General features: G+C 48.4%; 1 protein-coding gene across 1 annotated transcript in view; it reads left to right on the top strand.

Annotated features, from left to right (window-relative positions):
- Positions 1–15,479, top strand: part of LOC125329259 — a 98,538-nt gene that overhangs the window by 79,937 nt on the left and 3,122 nt on the right. The window contains exon 4 of the transcript XR_007205111.1: positions 9,182–9,338. The gene's annotated coding sequence lies outside the window, so the exon portion shown is untranslated. The remainder of the gene's footprint in view (positions 1–9,181; positions 9,339–15,479) is intronic.

Consider the following 15,479-nt stretch of genomic DNA (forward strand, 5'->3'; position numbering starts at 1 on the left):
CGTGACCCACAGATTGCTGCCCCCACAAGATCCATGGGGACTCCAGGAACTTGTGTATCCCGGTGCAGCATTACATCACAGTACAATACTGCAGACACTGTAGGGAAGAGACGAGTCATGAGGCAGCACTGAGGCTCAGTGGCAGCTGAAGGGGACAATCCCTTCCCGCCATCAAGCCAGTTCCTCAAGGCACCCAGTGTCACAACGTTTGGTCTGGCCAGGACATCCCCCATCAGAGGCAAACACCCCAGCACCAAGGAATTAGCTGCTCCTACTCCTTTTCCCCAACTTCTACCCAGAAATTTTGTCATGGACCTGAGGGCACCTCGCTGTTGCAAGTTTTGTTAAAATAAGCACTTGGGGAATTTCAGTTTCAAGCCAGCACATTCTGCCAAAATGCATTTAGTTAGAAAACTCCCAACCAGCTGTAATAGCATTCAAAGTTTCTTTGAATTTTCTTTTTCATTCATAAAGACTGTCGGTATATTTAAGTCAGAAAGTGATGGAGAAAAGTTTATATGCCTCCAACATTGCTTCCTTTAGTGGCAGCTCCTCGACAGGAAAAACAACAGCCTTAATTTTAAGAGGGAAGGGGAAAGGCTGCAGAAACATCAATGGGGGAGATCAGGTGGATTGGTGAGAAAAAGAGCACAATTAGTTCCTGTCAACACCTAAATTATTTCTGTGGGATCTCCCAGCTAAGCCAGTGATGGAGCAACAGTGTCAGGCTGAGGAGAAAGTAGCTTTGTCCTTCTTCATACTCCAGCACACAGCCAGTGGCAGAGCCTCCTCTCCACAATTCTCTCACCTCTGAGAGTAGCTCTGTTTCACGCCTTGTTTTACCTGGCTCTTATTCCCCTTTAAGCTTTCCCAGTCTCCAAGAGCACACAAGTATTTGGGGGGCTGTTCAGAAGCTTACAAGCCCACCACAAGTACCACAAGTACCCAGAATAAACTAATATCTAGCAATCAGATGGAGGCATTTTGCTGCTTTCAGTTGGTTGCAGAAGGAGGCAGAGGAGTGGTTCTGCTTTCTCTCTGTACTCATTATCACAGGAACGGCAATTATCAGCAAAGGAATTGGCCCAACAGATCAAAACAGGGGTTTGAATGCCTGAGTAGATTCTACCCTGATAGACTTATCAGGTGGAGCAAAGCAAAGTAAAGGGCAATGTCCTGGAGAAGTCATTTCTTTAGCAGCTCAGTCTTAATCTGTCAACAGCTCCCCTCCAAGGCACGTAAGAGAATAAAGCCAGAAGAAGCTGGGACCCTCTCGGAGCGTGCTCTCCTCCCAGCAGGGCACAGAAGGTCACAGTCTCTGTGCACTTAGGGCTGAGCACAGTGCAGGGAGCTGAGAGCACGTCCCCGGCACTACGTGGCAACGGGGAGCAGCCTCTGACCCAGACAGGGAAGAGAAAAGCAGCTGCTGCACAGGAGGCAGCTATTTTCTTTCCCAGCACGCAGCCCTGCCTCAGCCGCTCCTCTCCTGCCATGATCGCAGCACTCAGGCTCCCCGTGATGAGCCCTGTCTCATCTTTAACATAAAAGGAGCACCACAGGCACTGACCCTGCTGGAGCAGAGGGATCAGCACCTGCCCTGAGCCTCGAGAAAGGCAGATCTGCTCTGGCATCAGTCCCCTCTGCTTGTGCATGGTGTAACCAGAGGGGAAAAAACCTGGAGCATATGGGGACAGCACAAGTTATGCCTGAGTGTCTCTCACTCCTGCTGCAGCTCTGGGTTTCAGGGTGCTCCTACAACCTTCCGTGAGCCATTCTCCGGCATGTGCCATCTCCACAGCAGCCACAGCAAGGGACTGAGCACCTCCTGTGTTGCAACTGTTTTTACTATGCTGGGCAAAGAAGGATCCTGCCAGGGCTGCAGTGACCAGTTCACCCAACCTGTGCCCAGCAGCTTCAGCATAAAGCTCATGATCTTCCTGGGCTCAGGGTGCTTTGTTTAGAAAGCACTATCCATCACCTCTATCCAAATTATGCTTCCAGGTGGACATACAGGGCAGGACATAAAAAGGAGAGCACAGCTGCACCAAATCAGGAGAAGGAAAAGAAAAAAATAGAACAGAGACCTACAGGTTTTACTTCAGTCTGATAGGGGTGAAAAAATCCCCTTGAGCTGGATCAGACACTTGGAAGAGCTGAGCAGTGATGTGCTGACACACCTTGGTGCTGTTTGTTAGAGAATGGATGGAGAAGAGCTCCCCCATGGGTGGTACAAGGCTGCTCCCCACCATTTGCCCCAGTCCTTGGACTTCTGCTGACTCAGGCAGGACGCTGGGCAGGATGCCCACCCCTTACACGACAACACCCTCACTCCCTGCTCTTTGGCCAGCACCCTTCTGCTCTGGAGTTCACACCAGTGCAAGTCTGCAGAGATGAGCTGACACCAGCACCAGCATCCTGCCCTGCCTGCAGTTCCTCTGGTCTACATTTTGCACAGCCCAATACAGCAAGTGGAACCTGAGCTAGATAAATGGCCAAGCTACTTCTCAGGATTAATCATCCTTAGATATGTTGCATGAGACTGCCACAACCTCCACGGTTGGTGAGGTATTTGCTGTCTCAACTCATTGGGAGTCAGGAAAATGAAGCAGCTGTGTGAGGAATCCCATTACTTAGACAGTTTGTACTGAACCTGAAGTACCTCACAGGGAGACAGCCAAGAATTCATCCTTCTGTTTTAATAGTCCTGCCCCTCATCATAGTGTAGGAGTCTGAAAAATTACTACAAAAATCCTCTACAAAGACAGTAAAAGTGTCCTTTACTGCCCTATGCAAATTCACTGTTTTCAATGGAGAAACCCTCAATACACACATAGTTTTTTTTAAATTGTGACCTTCAGCTATAAAACAGATCTTGCCCAGGCTTATGTCAGCAGCATATCTGTTTCCTTGCACAGATATCCCATTCAAGGGATGCACAGGGTTGGGGCAGAGGAGGTTAACTCTGCTTAATTCATCACACCAGAGAAGCTGAAGGAGACAGGACTGAGACACACAAAGCTCTGAGGATATTCAGTGCAGTGCCTGGATGTTCATCTCAGTTATGGGAGGGGAGAGCCAGCAATGCTGCAGGACTGCAGTTCTTGGAAGAGGTCAGCTCCTTCCATGCACTGGAGCTCTCTGGGGATGCTGGAGCAGCAGGAATCTGAGACTGGAGATGCTGAGTGCCATCACTCAAACTTTTCTAATCTACCTCAGTGCAGTTTGCCCCACTCCAAGCTGCTGAGCTTGGGAGGGGAAAGCAGGCCAGAGAGGAGCCTGCACTTTTGATTTCCAGACCAAAGAGGTTGGATGCAAACTTCAAACAAACACATCACCATCACATCCACCACCAGTCTGCATTTCCTCCACTAGAAGAAAAAAAAAAGTAATAAAATAACTTTCATCTTGAGAGAGGCTTCCATAAACCTCACAGAAAACAACTCCAGTAGGATGGGGCACCAAGCCCACCCCTGGCCAGGAGCACCCGACACAAGGAAACCCTTAAGAGCTGGTGCACAGCCAGCCCCCAGCCACAGGGCTCAGACAACCCTACCCTGCAAGGGCCAGCAAAATTCAGTCCCTTACAGCAGCACTGTCTCTCTCCAGTCACACTACAAAGGCACAAAGCAGCCTTCCTACTTGCTTAAATACCTCTTCAACACATCTCTTTCCCTCCTGCTCCTCCCTGCTCTCCTATCCCTGCCCTCTCCTCCCCCTCACACCATCTCTTTTTCTCTCCCCACCCTCAAACCTGTCTTTGTGGCAGCTTCCACACAATATATTTTGGTGTACATTAAGGATAAAAGAACCAGAAAACAAGGGTATGAGTCCTGCTCCAAAGGGAAGAAATAAAATCAGCCTTCCTACCCTTACAGTGAGAGCAGAGGGTTGCACACAGCCACTGACAGCAGGGCTTCCCCAACAACTTACACTGCACGAAAGTACAACAATCACATTATTGGCTAAAATTCTGTGTTTACTTTTAGCACAGATGATAACTGCTGCCAGCCACATTTTTCTCCCCACAGATCAGATGTTAATGACGATGCAGCAGCTCAGCCCCCCAGAGCATTTGTTGCGGTGGTGACTGCATGGGAGGCAGCAGAAGGCAATAGAGGAGGAGGTGGGGGACCAAGCCCGGGCCCCTCTGTACATGCTTCGTTGGTCCTGCAGCCCTGGCTCCTGCCACAGGCCCTGGCACTCTATTGCTGCTCCTCCATGCTCTCAGAGCTCTGCCCTTCCCCTCTCTTTCTCTAAACTCTCCACATCTGGGCCTGAGCCACCCTTCCAGCCACCCACACAGCCCACTGGGGTCTGTCTCATGAGACAGGATCCAAATGCTTTTGCCATCTGCTTTAAAACTGGTGCCAGGCTGACCTTGTGTCAAGCACCCAAAGCCAGGCTGGAAGATCACAACCCCTCCAGGCTGATGCAGTTACCCCTGTACCCTCTATACTCCAGGGAATCTTGGCAGCAGACAATGTGAGCCATCCTGTCTTTTAAATATGTGCTGTGCATAGGTCCATCACCAACACGATTATCTTCTAAGTATTTATGTCATTTGCTGCAGTCCTCCTCAATAAATCAGACTGCAGCATCAACATCAAACCATAAGGGAAGATCGTTTTATACAGTAAAGCAGTGCTTTAAAATTGCTTATGACTGCTGTATTTAAAAAAATAAATAAAAATAAAACCTACTCATAGTTCCAAAACAGTGATGATTTTGCCTTTAAAAATGATTTAGATATTAAAGAAAAATAACAGCCCCAGAGGGGATAATTGCAAAAATGCAACAAAATATAATAAAAATTAAGAAGAAGATGGGAAAATATATCTTCAGCTCTGTAAATCAGTTTTCTCATCCTAAACGCACAGCAGTGCTGAGGAGCAGCATGTTGGCATAGCTGTGCTGTTTTCCCCACATTCTTAACACACTTTTGGTTAAATTAAGAAAAGTGACATTCAGAGTAAATGTGTGTTGTGCCCCTGCCCAAGCAGTCAGGGAGGAGAAATCCTGTCAGCAGCAACATGGTGCAGTCATTTCTCACCCGAGAGTAACGTGGTCCTGGGTGCCTTGAAGTCCCCCCTTGTCACCACTGATCCCCAGGCAAGAATCAGGGAAATACACACTCCAGACCTAGGGAAAAGCCTGCCCTGGCACAGCAGCTCTCCTGTGAGAGAGTTTAGGACTCACTAATATCATTTCTCTAATGATAAAAAAATGATGCTGTTCACTTCAAGAATCAACTCCTCTGTTATTTCCCATACCATAATATCTGGCTACATGTAGTGCCACTTTCCATGAAGGATGGAGGGAGGACACTCTAGCAGAGGATCACAGCATTTGTGTGACAGTAATAAAAACAAGTGGTGCAAAAAAGCAAACTCATTCCTACCTGCAGAGGCCTCCAAAGCAGAGAATCTGCCCCAAAATGACAGAGCAGATCCAGGAGGATGCTCCACTATTCAAAGACCCACACAGCTGCTTCCAAGGACCAGAGAGACCTCCTAGCACAGGGGAGTCAGGACAACTCAACAAAGGGCCATGTGGGATGGAGGTGTGTCCTGTCCACAGAAATCCTGTAAGCCAGAACCCTCACCAGTGCCTGGTGCTCTCAGAGAGAAGGGCAATAAGCCTCTTCTCATCCAACTCTAGTAGCAGAGTCCTTACAGCTCCTCTGGGCACCTCAGATGTGCTTGTGCCCAGGGAAAGTCTGTCCTGGTGGCTCAGTCACTGTCCATGATCCTTTGTTCACTCTCTTAGCACGTGCTCTCCTGAGCATCATTTTAAGTCTTTGAGATTGTGAGGTCCATGCAAGTCGGGCTCCTCTTGGCTGAACATTTGGCCAGTATCTCACACATGGGATAAGACTTTGCAGCCCCAGCACAAAAGAAAGATGCTCCCGTGCTCCACACTGCACTAAACATGCTGTGCACCTCATTCCCCCTTCCCTTTCTCCCCCAACGAAGATCCCTGCTTAATTTTCCCATGCAGAATACAATCATTACACTCTCACATTGCATTATAAATAAGGAATCCAGTTTTTTACTGGGAACACTCTTCACCAATTCTTCAGGCAGTGACATCTTGCACCAAACCTTCAGTAAAAGTCCCATAAAAGCTATGACAAGAAAAGCAGAGTGGGCTGAGCTGTGATGGGAAGACTCTGGCAGTACCTGAGCAGGGACACAGGCTCTGTGCTTGCAGGCATCAGCCCAAGACATGTGAGGCATTCCAGTGCTCCACCTGCCACCACCTGTCCCTATAACATCCTGCTGCCAACCCCGCCATCAAATTCAGCTATTGCACAGGTACAGGTATAGATCTCCCTACCTAAGGGTGGCTTTAGCAAGTGCCATAAGCTCGGGGATAAACCAGGAACAATCATACAGCACCAGGTGTCTCCCAGCAATGGCAATAGCCTCCAGCAAACAAAGGTCGGCCCTCGTGGTTCCAGCTGAGCTGCTCAGGACCTGGTGTAATGGTGACCAGGGCATCCATCCCACAGGCAGAACCCTTCCAGCACCACCACGAGTGGCTCCATAAAGGAGCAGGAGCAGCCAAGAGCACCCCAGCAGACCACAGGTTACACCAAGGCAGAGCTGCCTCGGGCTCCACACAGCTCACACACACAGAGCTGGATAAACAACAGGCACCCAGCTGTGTCACAGGCACAATCCTGCCTCCTCTCCAGCAGACCTGGACAAGCAGCAAGCAAATAGAAGAGCAGAGCCCCTCACAAAAACCCAAAGCTGCTGCACTACGGAAGCGTGAAGAGGGGAGGGGAGAGGAGAATGTTGTTACAGCAGCATTCAGAGGAAGAGTTTGTGAAGTTCCCAGAAAGGACACTTTGGGGATCTGGGACAAAGAAAGATGTTGAGATTATGCAAATGTTCCTCTTGTGTCTCCCAGGAGTCCCAAGCTTTGCATCCCAAATTATTGCAGCTCCTCATTAGTCTCTCTCTATCCCCTGCTCACCAAGCAAGCCAAAATGTCATCCAGTTGTCAAAAGCTACCACATACCATGGTGCAAACATGTTTGCTCCCTCATGCTCAGTCTCTGTGCCAGAAAGGCACCTTTCCTTCTCATTCCTTATTTTAATTTCCCCAAATGACACTATTTGGATGGGGGGTGTTGTTGCTTCTGCACAGCCCAGCTCTACGCATTCCCTCCACCTCTCAGCGCCTGGAAATACACTGGGCCTTTAGAAAAGCTCCCCATCAAACTCACCTAGAAACTTCTCCCACATGGTGCTCACCATCCAAGGAGACAAGCATGGCTTAAAGAACAACATCTTAAACTCACCAAGAAATAATTCAAACCCTTCAGTGCAGTGAGGCTTGGCCCTGGGCCAGCACAAACCCATAGGTTGTGTTATTAGCGCTTCCATGGAGCAAGACATGACTAACATGCACCCACCCACCCCAGAGAGCTTCCCATCACATGGGAGCAGGGCAGCTTCACACCCATCGCAGCGAGGGAGACCCTTCCCCAACATTCCCAGTTAGCAAAGCTCCCTTGGCCCTAGAGGAAGCACCAGGTACAGGACAAGAGGCAGCAGAGTTGCTAAAAGCAGTCATAAGACAGACAGCCCAGACTCCTCTGGCAGACACACCAGCCTGGAAGCAAGTCCTTGTAGAGGAGAGGCAGCTTCTGCCACCCCTAAACTCTGCGAGCAAAGCAGGAAAGCCCAGGAAGGTGGGACCAAAGGGGCTTTGGCAACTGATCTGCACAGTAAATTAGGCTTAAAGGAGGGGGATGGCATAAAGGGCCATAAATGCACCGCAGTGATTGATGCACAGCCCTGAGCTGTGGTTACAACCCCGTGATGCAGACGGCTGCATTAATCACCACTGCAACTGCTAGACTCGGCTATAGTTCTAGGAGCAGTTTCCCTGGAAAATGGCTCATGTTTCTAGGATTGCCAGGTCTTTTACTTTTTGGTTTCTTCTCTCTGTCTCTCTCTCCCCCTTTTTTTTTTCCTTTAAATGAGCAATAAACTCATCAAAGTCCTGATGTTTGCTCACAGCCCCCAACCCTTCCCACCTTCCATGATGCCCTTCTCCCCAGGGGGCTTTCAGCCTGTCCAACTCTAAAAAAACCTCTAGAGAGATTACAGAGGAGTTGTACTCCATCTGTCTCTAAAAATGGGGTTTGTGCTCATATTATTTGTCAGTGACACTCCATTGCCACAATTACCACTGCTATTTTATCTCTCTCTGCCTGTAATGCTGATGAGAGAGCAGCAAACAGTGCTGGTTTTTAAGCTGAATAAGTCACTTAAATACATTTGTACCCCCAGATCACAACATAAAGCATAAATCTAACCATCTATCATGCACTCACTTGATATGAATAGTCACCATGATATCAGGCAAAGCAATCACAAGAAAAGCACAGGATGATTTGAGCTGCAGCTGCCTGCAAGTATTTGACAAGGGTATTAGATGAAAAAAATTCAAAAAAGGGATGAAGCATCTCACCTAGATGTGGCTTTTGCTGTGCTGATTCCAGAGGGAAAGCAAGGACTTGAAAAACTTCTTGGTAGATTTGCAGCTATGCTTGTAATATTCTAATCCAGCAAGGGATTGCCCAAGGCTCGGCGTTGAAACTGGGTTCTTTTCATGACAAATCAAAGAGAAAAAATGCTCGGAGCCAGGACGCTTGGTAGGGGGGACCTGGCTCAGGCTGTGCCTGCAAAGTATCTCCCAGCTGCCCTCCCCAGCTTCACTCCACTGCCCCATCTGTGCATCAGGGCTGGGAGGGCCTGTCCTCATCACTGCTGGGCCAGAAGATGGGAGATAATTGGGATGATGATTGGATCCTCCACACCTGAAACACTTCTCTGAGGGACTCTGCCACAGGGAAGAAATCACCTTGTGCTTCCAGCTGCCTGTCCAAGATGTGATGCACGATCTGAGTAGGGTTGTTTTGATGTGGTTGGTGTTGGCCCCTCTCCTTGCAGTCTTCATCTGGAATGTGCTAGAGAAAGGTGAAACGCTGTTACAGACCTCACCATGTCTGATCCTAGGCAAGAGCCTTTCTCCCAGCAGGCAATTAACACAACACCTTTATTCCAAATTCCCTTCTCCCTCAGCTTGAGTCCAACACAAGAACAAGGAAGATGGTGTGAAAGCCTTGTGTGGAAACACATTTTTGCCTTTCTCTTCCTTGCAGGTGCTCAGAGAGGAGAGGGATGAAGGTACCACACAGTCAAGTTGGAGACAACACTTCAGCTTCTCATCTACCCTGAGGATCTCTGCTCCCAACGCTCGCCTGTTCCCTGAGCAACATTCTGCCTGCAGCACATCACCACATGGACTGTGCTTTAAATGTAGGCATTTCCTAGTGGAAACATTGTTCAGCAATCCCAGTCTTACTGTTTTTCCAAAACTCAAACAAAAGCCACCAAAGGGTTGATTTTTCCCCCCTAGGATTGCTGATTGCTGGCTGTCCCATCAGGCATCTGCCAAAGGCAGTTTCCCAAGGCTGCCCTGCATTATCCCAGCCCTAGGGGAAGACTTTCCACACACTTCATGGTAGGTTTAAGTAAACCCCGCTGGCTGCTCAGCAAACCTGGCCTGTCCTGGTGAGCTGGGGAGGAGGGCAGGAGAGGGGCAGTCTGCAAAGTGGCCCAGCAGCCCTGCTCAGTTCACCTGGGGGAATTTGTCCATGCATGGACCAGGCTGGAGGCAGAGGTGACAAGAGGGAATTGGGTAGGTTACTGTGTCACCAGAGCAGGAGAAAGCTGTTTCATCTGATATCAGGAGTCAGGATTGTATCACAAACCCCAGTGCTCCTCTGTGCTGTGCTCAGGTGAATTTTAGCTGAATATATGACATGAAAAGACTTAAGTTCCCATCCTCAATTCCAGGGAAAAAAAAAAAATCTCAGTGACCTGTCTTGCCCATGGTGCCCACAGAGCACCAAAGGAAGCATGTGGCCACTGCATCATGCTTTGCTTCTTCTCTAAAATTCATCTTCAGCCCAGGCAGGGGAGATGCCTGGATAAAGGCAGAGGCCAGTCCTGGGGTACGGCAGTGAATGCCACCACTCTTCCCCCAGGCAGACCCCAGGCTGTTTGGATGCATCAGCTCAGGGACTAGAGGCAGCCAGGGGCAAAGCAGGTGCAGCCCAGGGACACAGGATGGAGCTGGGGAAACCAGAACTGGCAGCACATGAAATAAAAGAAAGTGAAGAAAGCAAGGTCCCAGCTGCAAAACTTGATCAAAGCCCAGCAGAAATCTGCAGGCTGCCAGTGAAGGGAGCAGGCAGGGGAGAGGCAATGGGGGGCAGAGGGCTCTGGAGTTGGCTGCCAGCTTGCACTAAAGCAGATAGGAGAGAAAAAAAATCAGTTATCCCTCAGCCTGAAGTAAATTACAAGACACATCCCTCAAGAGCACAAGGTGAAGCTCTTGATCAGACAAGCAATGCTGGCGTGTAAGTCCCCTTGATATCAGCTGATTTGAATTTTAGTGCTTATGAAGGGTGTATGACTGACAGCTCTGGAAGCTGCAGGCATCTGTTCCCGTGCAGAAGGAGCAGAGCACACAGCCCTGGGCACGAGCATCCCCATGCCAGCTCTGCTGCTGGCTGGAGCTGCAGGGAAAGGTGGCACATCTGGGGAAAGAGGGCAGAGCTCATTCCTTGCTCCATCCAGCCTTTGCAACACCCCACCAGAGCTGGGCACATGGGGCCTCTTGGTGCCATGTGGAGACAGGCATTTGCCCCATATTATGCAAAATAATCCAGTTAGCCACCAAAAGGATAAGATCTCCCAGTATTACGAATCCCATTCTTCTGACATCTGTCCACACCATGAGAGCTGGGTGGGAGCTGCAGAAGTAGAGGGGGGAGTGTGTTCCAACACCAGACCAGTACCAAGGTAGTCTTTTGGACACTCATCCTCCCTTCACACCTCCCCACAGCAGGATCAACCATGGGGTCTACCAACAGCAAAACCCACCAGAAACACCACCACCACCAGAGCCCCCACAGTCTTGTAAGACAGAAACACCTCACTGCTGAGGATGACCCTCAGTGTATCCATCCAGAGTATCAAGCTGCTTATCCTGAGTTACTGACCATGGGACAGCTATTCATAGAATCACAGAATTCGCTGAGTTGGAAGAGACCCATCAGGGTCATCGCCTCCAGCTCCTGGTCCTGCACAGGACACCTCAAGAGTCACACCCTGTGCCTTGAGAGCATTGTCCAAACACTTCTCAAACTCTGTCAGGCTTGGTGCTGTGACCACTGCTCTGGGGAGCTTCAGTTGAGTTGAGGCTCAGCTCTTGGTTGAGTTCCAGTGCTCAACCACCCTCTGGGGAAGAACCTTTTTCCCGATATCCAACCTAAACATTCCCTGGCTCAGCTTCATGCCATTTCATTGAGCCCTGTCCCTGGGCTCAATGTGAATGATCAGTATCTGCCCCTCCTCTTCCCCTCATGAGGAAGTTGTAACTGCAATGAGGTCTCCCCTCAGTCTCCTCTTCTCCAGGCTGAACAGACAAAATCACCTCAGCTGCTCCTCATACAGCTCCCCCTCCAGACCCATCACCATCCTCATGGCCTCCTTTGGATGCTCTCTAATAGTTTAATGGGTTTTTTATATTGTGGCACCCAAAACTGCTCCCAGCACTCGAGGTGAGGCTGCCCCAGTGCAGAGCAGAGCGGGACAATCCCCTCCCTTTCCTGGCTGGTGATGCTGTGCCTGATGCCCCCCAGGACAGGGTTGGCCCTCCTGGCTGCCAGGGCACTGCTGACTCATGTTCAACTTTCCATCCACCAGGACGCCCAGGTCCCTTTCCACAGCACTGCTCACCCAATTTTCATTCCCCAATCTATACACATCCCAGGTGCAGAATCTGGCACTTGCCCTTGTTAAAAATCATACGGTTGGTGGTTGCTCATCTCTCTAATTTGTCAGGGTCTCTCTGGCCTAGGAGTGGTTTGCATGCTATCAACATTCAATATCAAAGGTGAAATTCAGAAAACAAATAAAATAAAATGAGACTTGGATTCCCTAAGCCCACACCATTTTAAAAGCAAAGTAGAAATTGCATCTGTTTAGATGCAAATGGAATACGCTAAACCCTCGCTCATGTACCCAGGCAGAAATCTGTTGAGTTCTGTAACCAAAGTTCACTTAATTGCTCACTTCTTCCAGTTAATGCACGTCACTCCTCTTCTGTGCTGCATACCAATTGAAACAGCTTTTCTGCAACAAGGACAGCAGAATCCACTCTAAAACCAAGCCACAACAGAGTTGTTGTAAGGAATTTTCAAGGTAACTTTGGCAAGAGAAGCTGACTAGCAAAGCTGCTGCAAATTCAGGAGTGCTGCAAGCATCAGGAGTTAGCAAAGAGCTCACCACTGAGCAAATAAATCAATGCAGGGCTGTTAAAGAAGGCTGGTCCAAGACATTTCAGGTCTGCTTGTCTTTTTCCTCTACAGCACCTGAATCAGCAAGGGACTTGGCAATTTCTGAAGACTTGTGTACACTCAGTTAAAATAAAACTCCAGTGATGAGTTTTCCTAATCGGTCCAGAGGAAATATCTCTGAATAATAGCACAGAAATTGCAGGGGAGGAGGTAGCTCCACTGGGGGCTCAGAAGCAAGAATATTTATTACCCAGGCAACTCCCAGAGTTTGCCCTGTCATTCGGCCACACCACAAGGCTCTGAACATCCTTCATCAAAGGGGGCTGCAGAGAGGCACAGCTCTTACAGAGCAAAACTAAGCCCTGCTGAGGATTTTACCAAATTTGTGAGTTACCACCCTTGGGGTAACACCCCTCATGTGTTTGCTCATAGCCTGCCCTGACTGCAAAGTAAAACAGACTTACTTAAACTGCTGCTTTGGGAACCTTTTCATTTGAAGTGACAAAGATGGTTTAAGCAAACATATTTTACTCTGCAGTTGGGGCCAGCTAAGTACCTGTGGTCAGTTCCTGCAGCTCAGCTGCCACAGAATAGCTTTCGGCATGATCACATGAATGTCAAAGCAATCCTAGAAAATTGTGCTTTCTAGCAGAAGCTGGGCACAGCATTCTAAATTTTTTTTTTTTTTTTTTTCAACAAAACATGCATCTTTCCTCCAGATATACTTTGTTCTTAGGATACAATTTCAGGGTGTTCATGGGGAGGGGAGACAGGAGCTCAAATTGATCAGTTTCTTTATATTTTTTGTAGGAAAGAATGGCTAATCAGCCACATCCCAGGGCTGATGCCAAATATACCACTCCCTTAGTACTTTTGCTTTTATCATCCTACGGCTCTCAGTAAGTCTGAGCTATCACTGCATTTTGCCTCTACACAAACATGCCTTGTTTCTACAGGGATGCTCGGAAAATTAAGAGCGATCAACAAAAGTTGCAAATACATACTTCACTTGAAGTGCATTCAAACCCCATGTAGAGATTCTCATTTCAGATTAAAATGCCTCCAAATTACTGCTTAGTCTTCTGCCAAGAAAGAGCCCTGAGAAATAGCTCTTGCTGTGAAGAACTGTGAAGTTTAAATCAGTTTAGACTGGCTGAAAGCATAGTTTTTATATCCACTTCACACCTGGGCATATTAAAGTGCCCACCATCAGAAGGGGAGGCTCCTGGCCACCTTGAAATGAAACTCAGATCTGACAAGATCCATCTTGCAAATATAACATCCTTCAAAACAACTTTTGCACCTTTTTTTTTTCTTTCTGGGTCTTGGGTAAGCTGAAGAGCTCACCACAAAACAAAAACAACGAAAGAAAAACAAAACCACCACCACCAAAAATTCCGACTTATCTCAGTGACTCTATACACCTGTGATGAGGTTTGTAGGTTTATAAACCCACTGAGGTCAGCAGAGGGACTAAAAGGTTCAGTAAACCTTCATAGCTGCTCCGACTCAGGGAGACAGCAAGCTGAAGGGTAAGACTCAGCACAGGGGCAGGCAGCTGCTTAGACCTCAGCCACATGCAGCATGTCCTCCAGGTCCTGCCCTGCTCCCTCACACCTACAGGTGCTACAGGCACAGTTTCACCTCCCCTTTGGAAAACAGGGCTCTCAAACAAGCCCAGGGGATGAGATCCCCACATCTTTCCATATGCTAAACAGCATAAATAACTGATCTGTGTGGGGCTGCTTACAAAGCATCCAACTAGGGAAGAGAAAGAGCATCAAAATCAAGTGTCTGCTTTTAGAAACGCACTAAATACACTAAAAATACACTCTGCTAGAGGAGATGGCACAACAGCTAAACCACCTGCTAGGAAAATAATATTCAATTGCTAGAGTGCCTAAATACAAATATACATGATTTAGAAACTCTAATTTGGGTAAAGATAGTTGGGATGGGCCAATTTTCAGGAAGAGTCATTAACACTATAGAGATGGCAGGCAGTAGTTTTGCCCAACTTCTCTTTTTGACTCCCCTGCTACGTCTATCCTCTGTTGACCTCTCATGGGTGACAGGGAATAAGGCAAGGGGATCTCCCCCTCTGCTCTATCTTGCAACTTTTTTTAGGACACAACAGTGTCACACTAAACAAGAATACAACACAGCAGCCTGAGACCTGGCACCATGGACTGTTACTGACAACCCACCTGCAGTCAGTGCTCCGGGCCATGCTGCTGGACGCCTCTGGAGCAGTTCCTTGTCTGAAGGCTCTGCAAGAAAATCCTTTCACCTGTTTCACCTGGGCTTGCTACACCCACAGATCCTTTTTCTGGCAGTGCAATCCATTCCTCTTCATCCTGTGGGCAGCTTGGTCTTGGCCAGTACAGAGGAGACAGCACTAAAGCTGTTCCTGTCAGGGACAACAGGCGCCAGTGGCTCCCTAAAGGACAGGAAAGCACAAGGAGCTCAGCTGTGGGGCTGAGTTTGTTAAATGGTGCCCACAGAGAGCTGAGCAGGGTCCTCAAGACCCATCAGTGCCCCAGGGCCCAACCTGCTGCTCCCCTCAGAGCAAAGCCTCTGCTCTGTGCTGCTGGTAAAAGTCTGAGCGTGCCAAGTTCTCAGCCATTCTCTCTGCCTCCCCAGCCTGTCCTGGGGTTTGTAGATCTCAGCACAACAGGGCCTGAGCTGTGTTCTGCTTTTCACTGCTGTTGACTCAAAGGGTTCCCAGATTTACAGCAGCAGGACATGTTACTGGGTGTGTAGTATGTGTTCCTGCTGCTCCAGATTCACAAAGCAAGGGTAAATTAATGCCTGGATTCTTGTGCTCTGTCTTTCACAGCTCACAGATGATCCCAGAAGGGTCAGGGTTCCACATTTGAACTTGATAGTTCAGTGTACAGTGTCTTTTTTGTGTCCTGCTTGTGCAATACACTGAACAGACCTGCCAAACAAGATCAGACAGAGCTTAAGTTTGATGTGAAATTACTTAAAGTATTATCTACATAATGCAAAAGCTCTGAAAGTGAACAATATTAAACAATTTGCTCACTAAAAAAGGCTCCAGGATAGATTTACTGTGCAAGCTCCAATC

Source organism: Corvus hawaiiensis, chromosome 8 (assembly GCF_020740725.1).
Source record: "Corvus hawaiiensis isolate bCorHaw1 chromosome 8, bCorHaw1.pri.cur, whole genome shotgun sequence".
Lineage (NCBI taxonomy): Eukaryota > Metazoa > Chordata > Aves > Passeriformes > Corvidae > Corvus > Corvus hawaiiensis.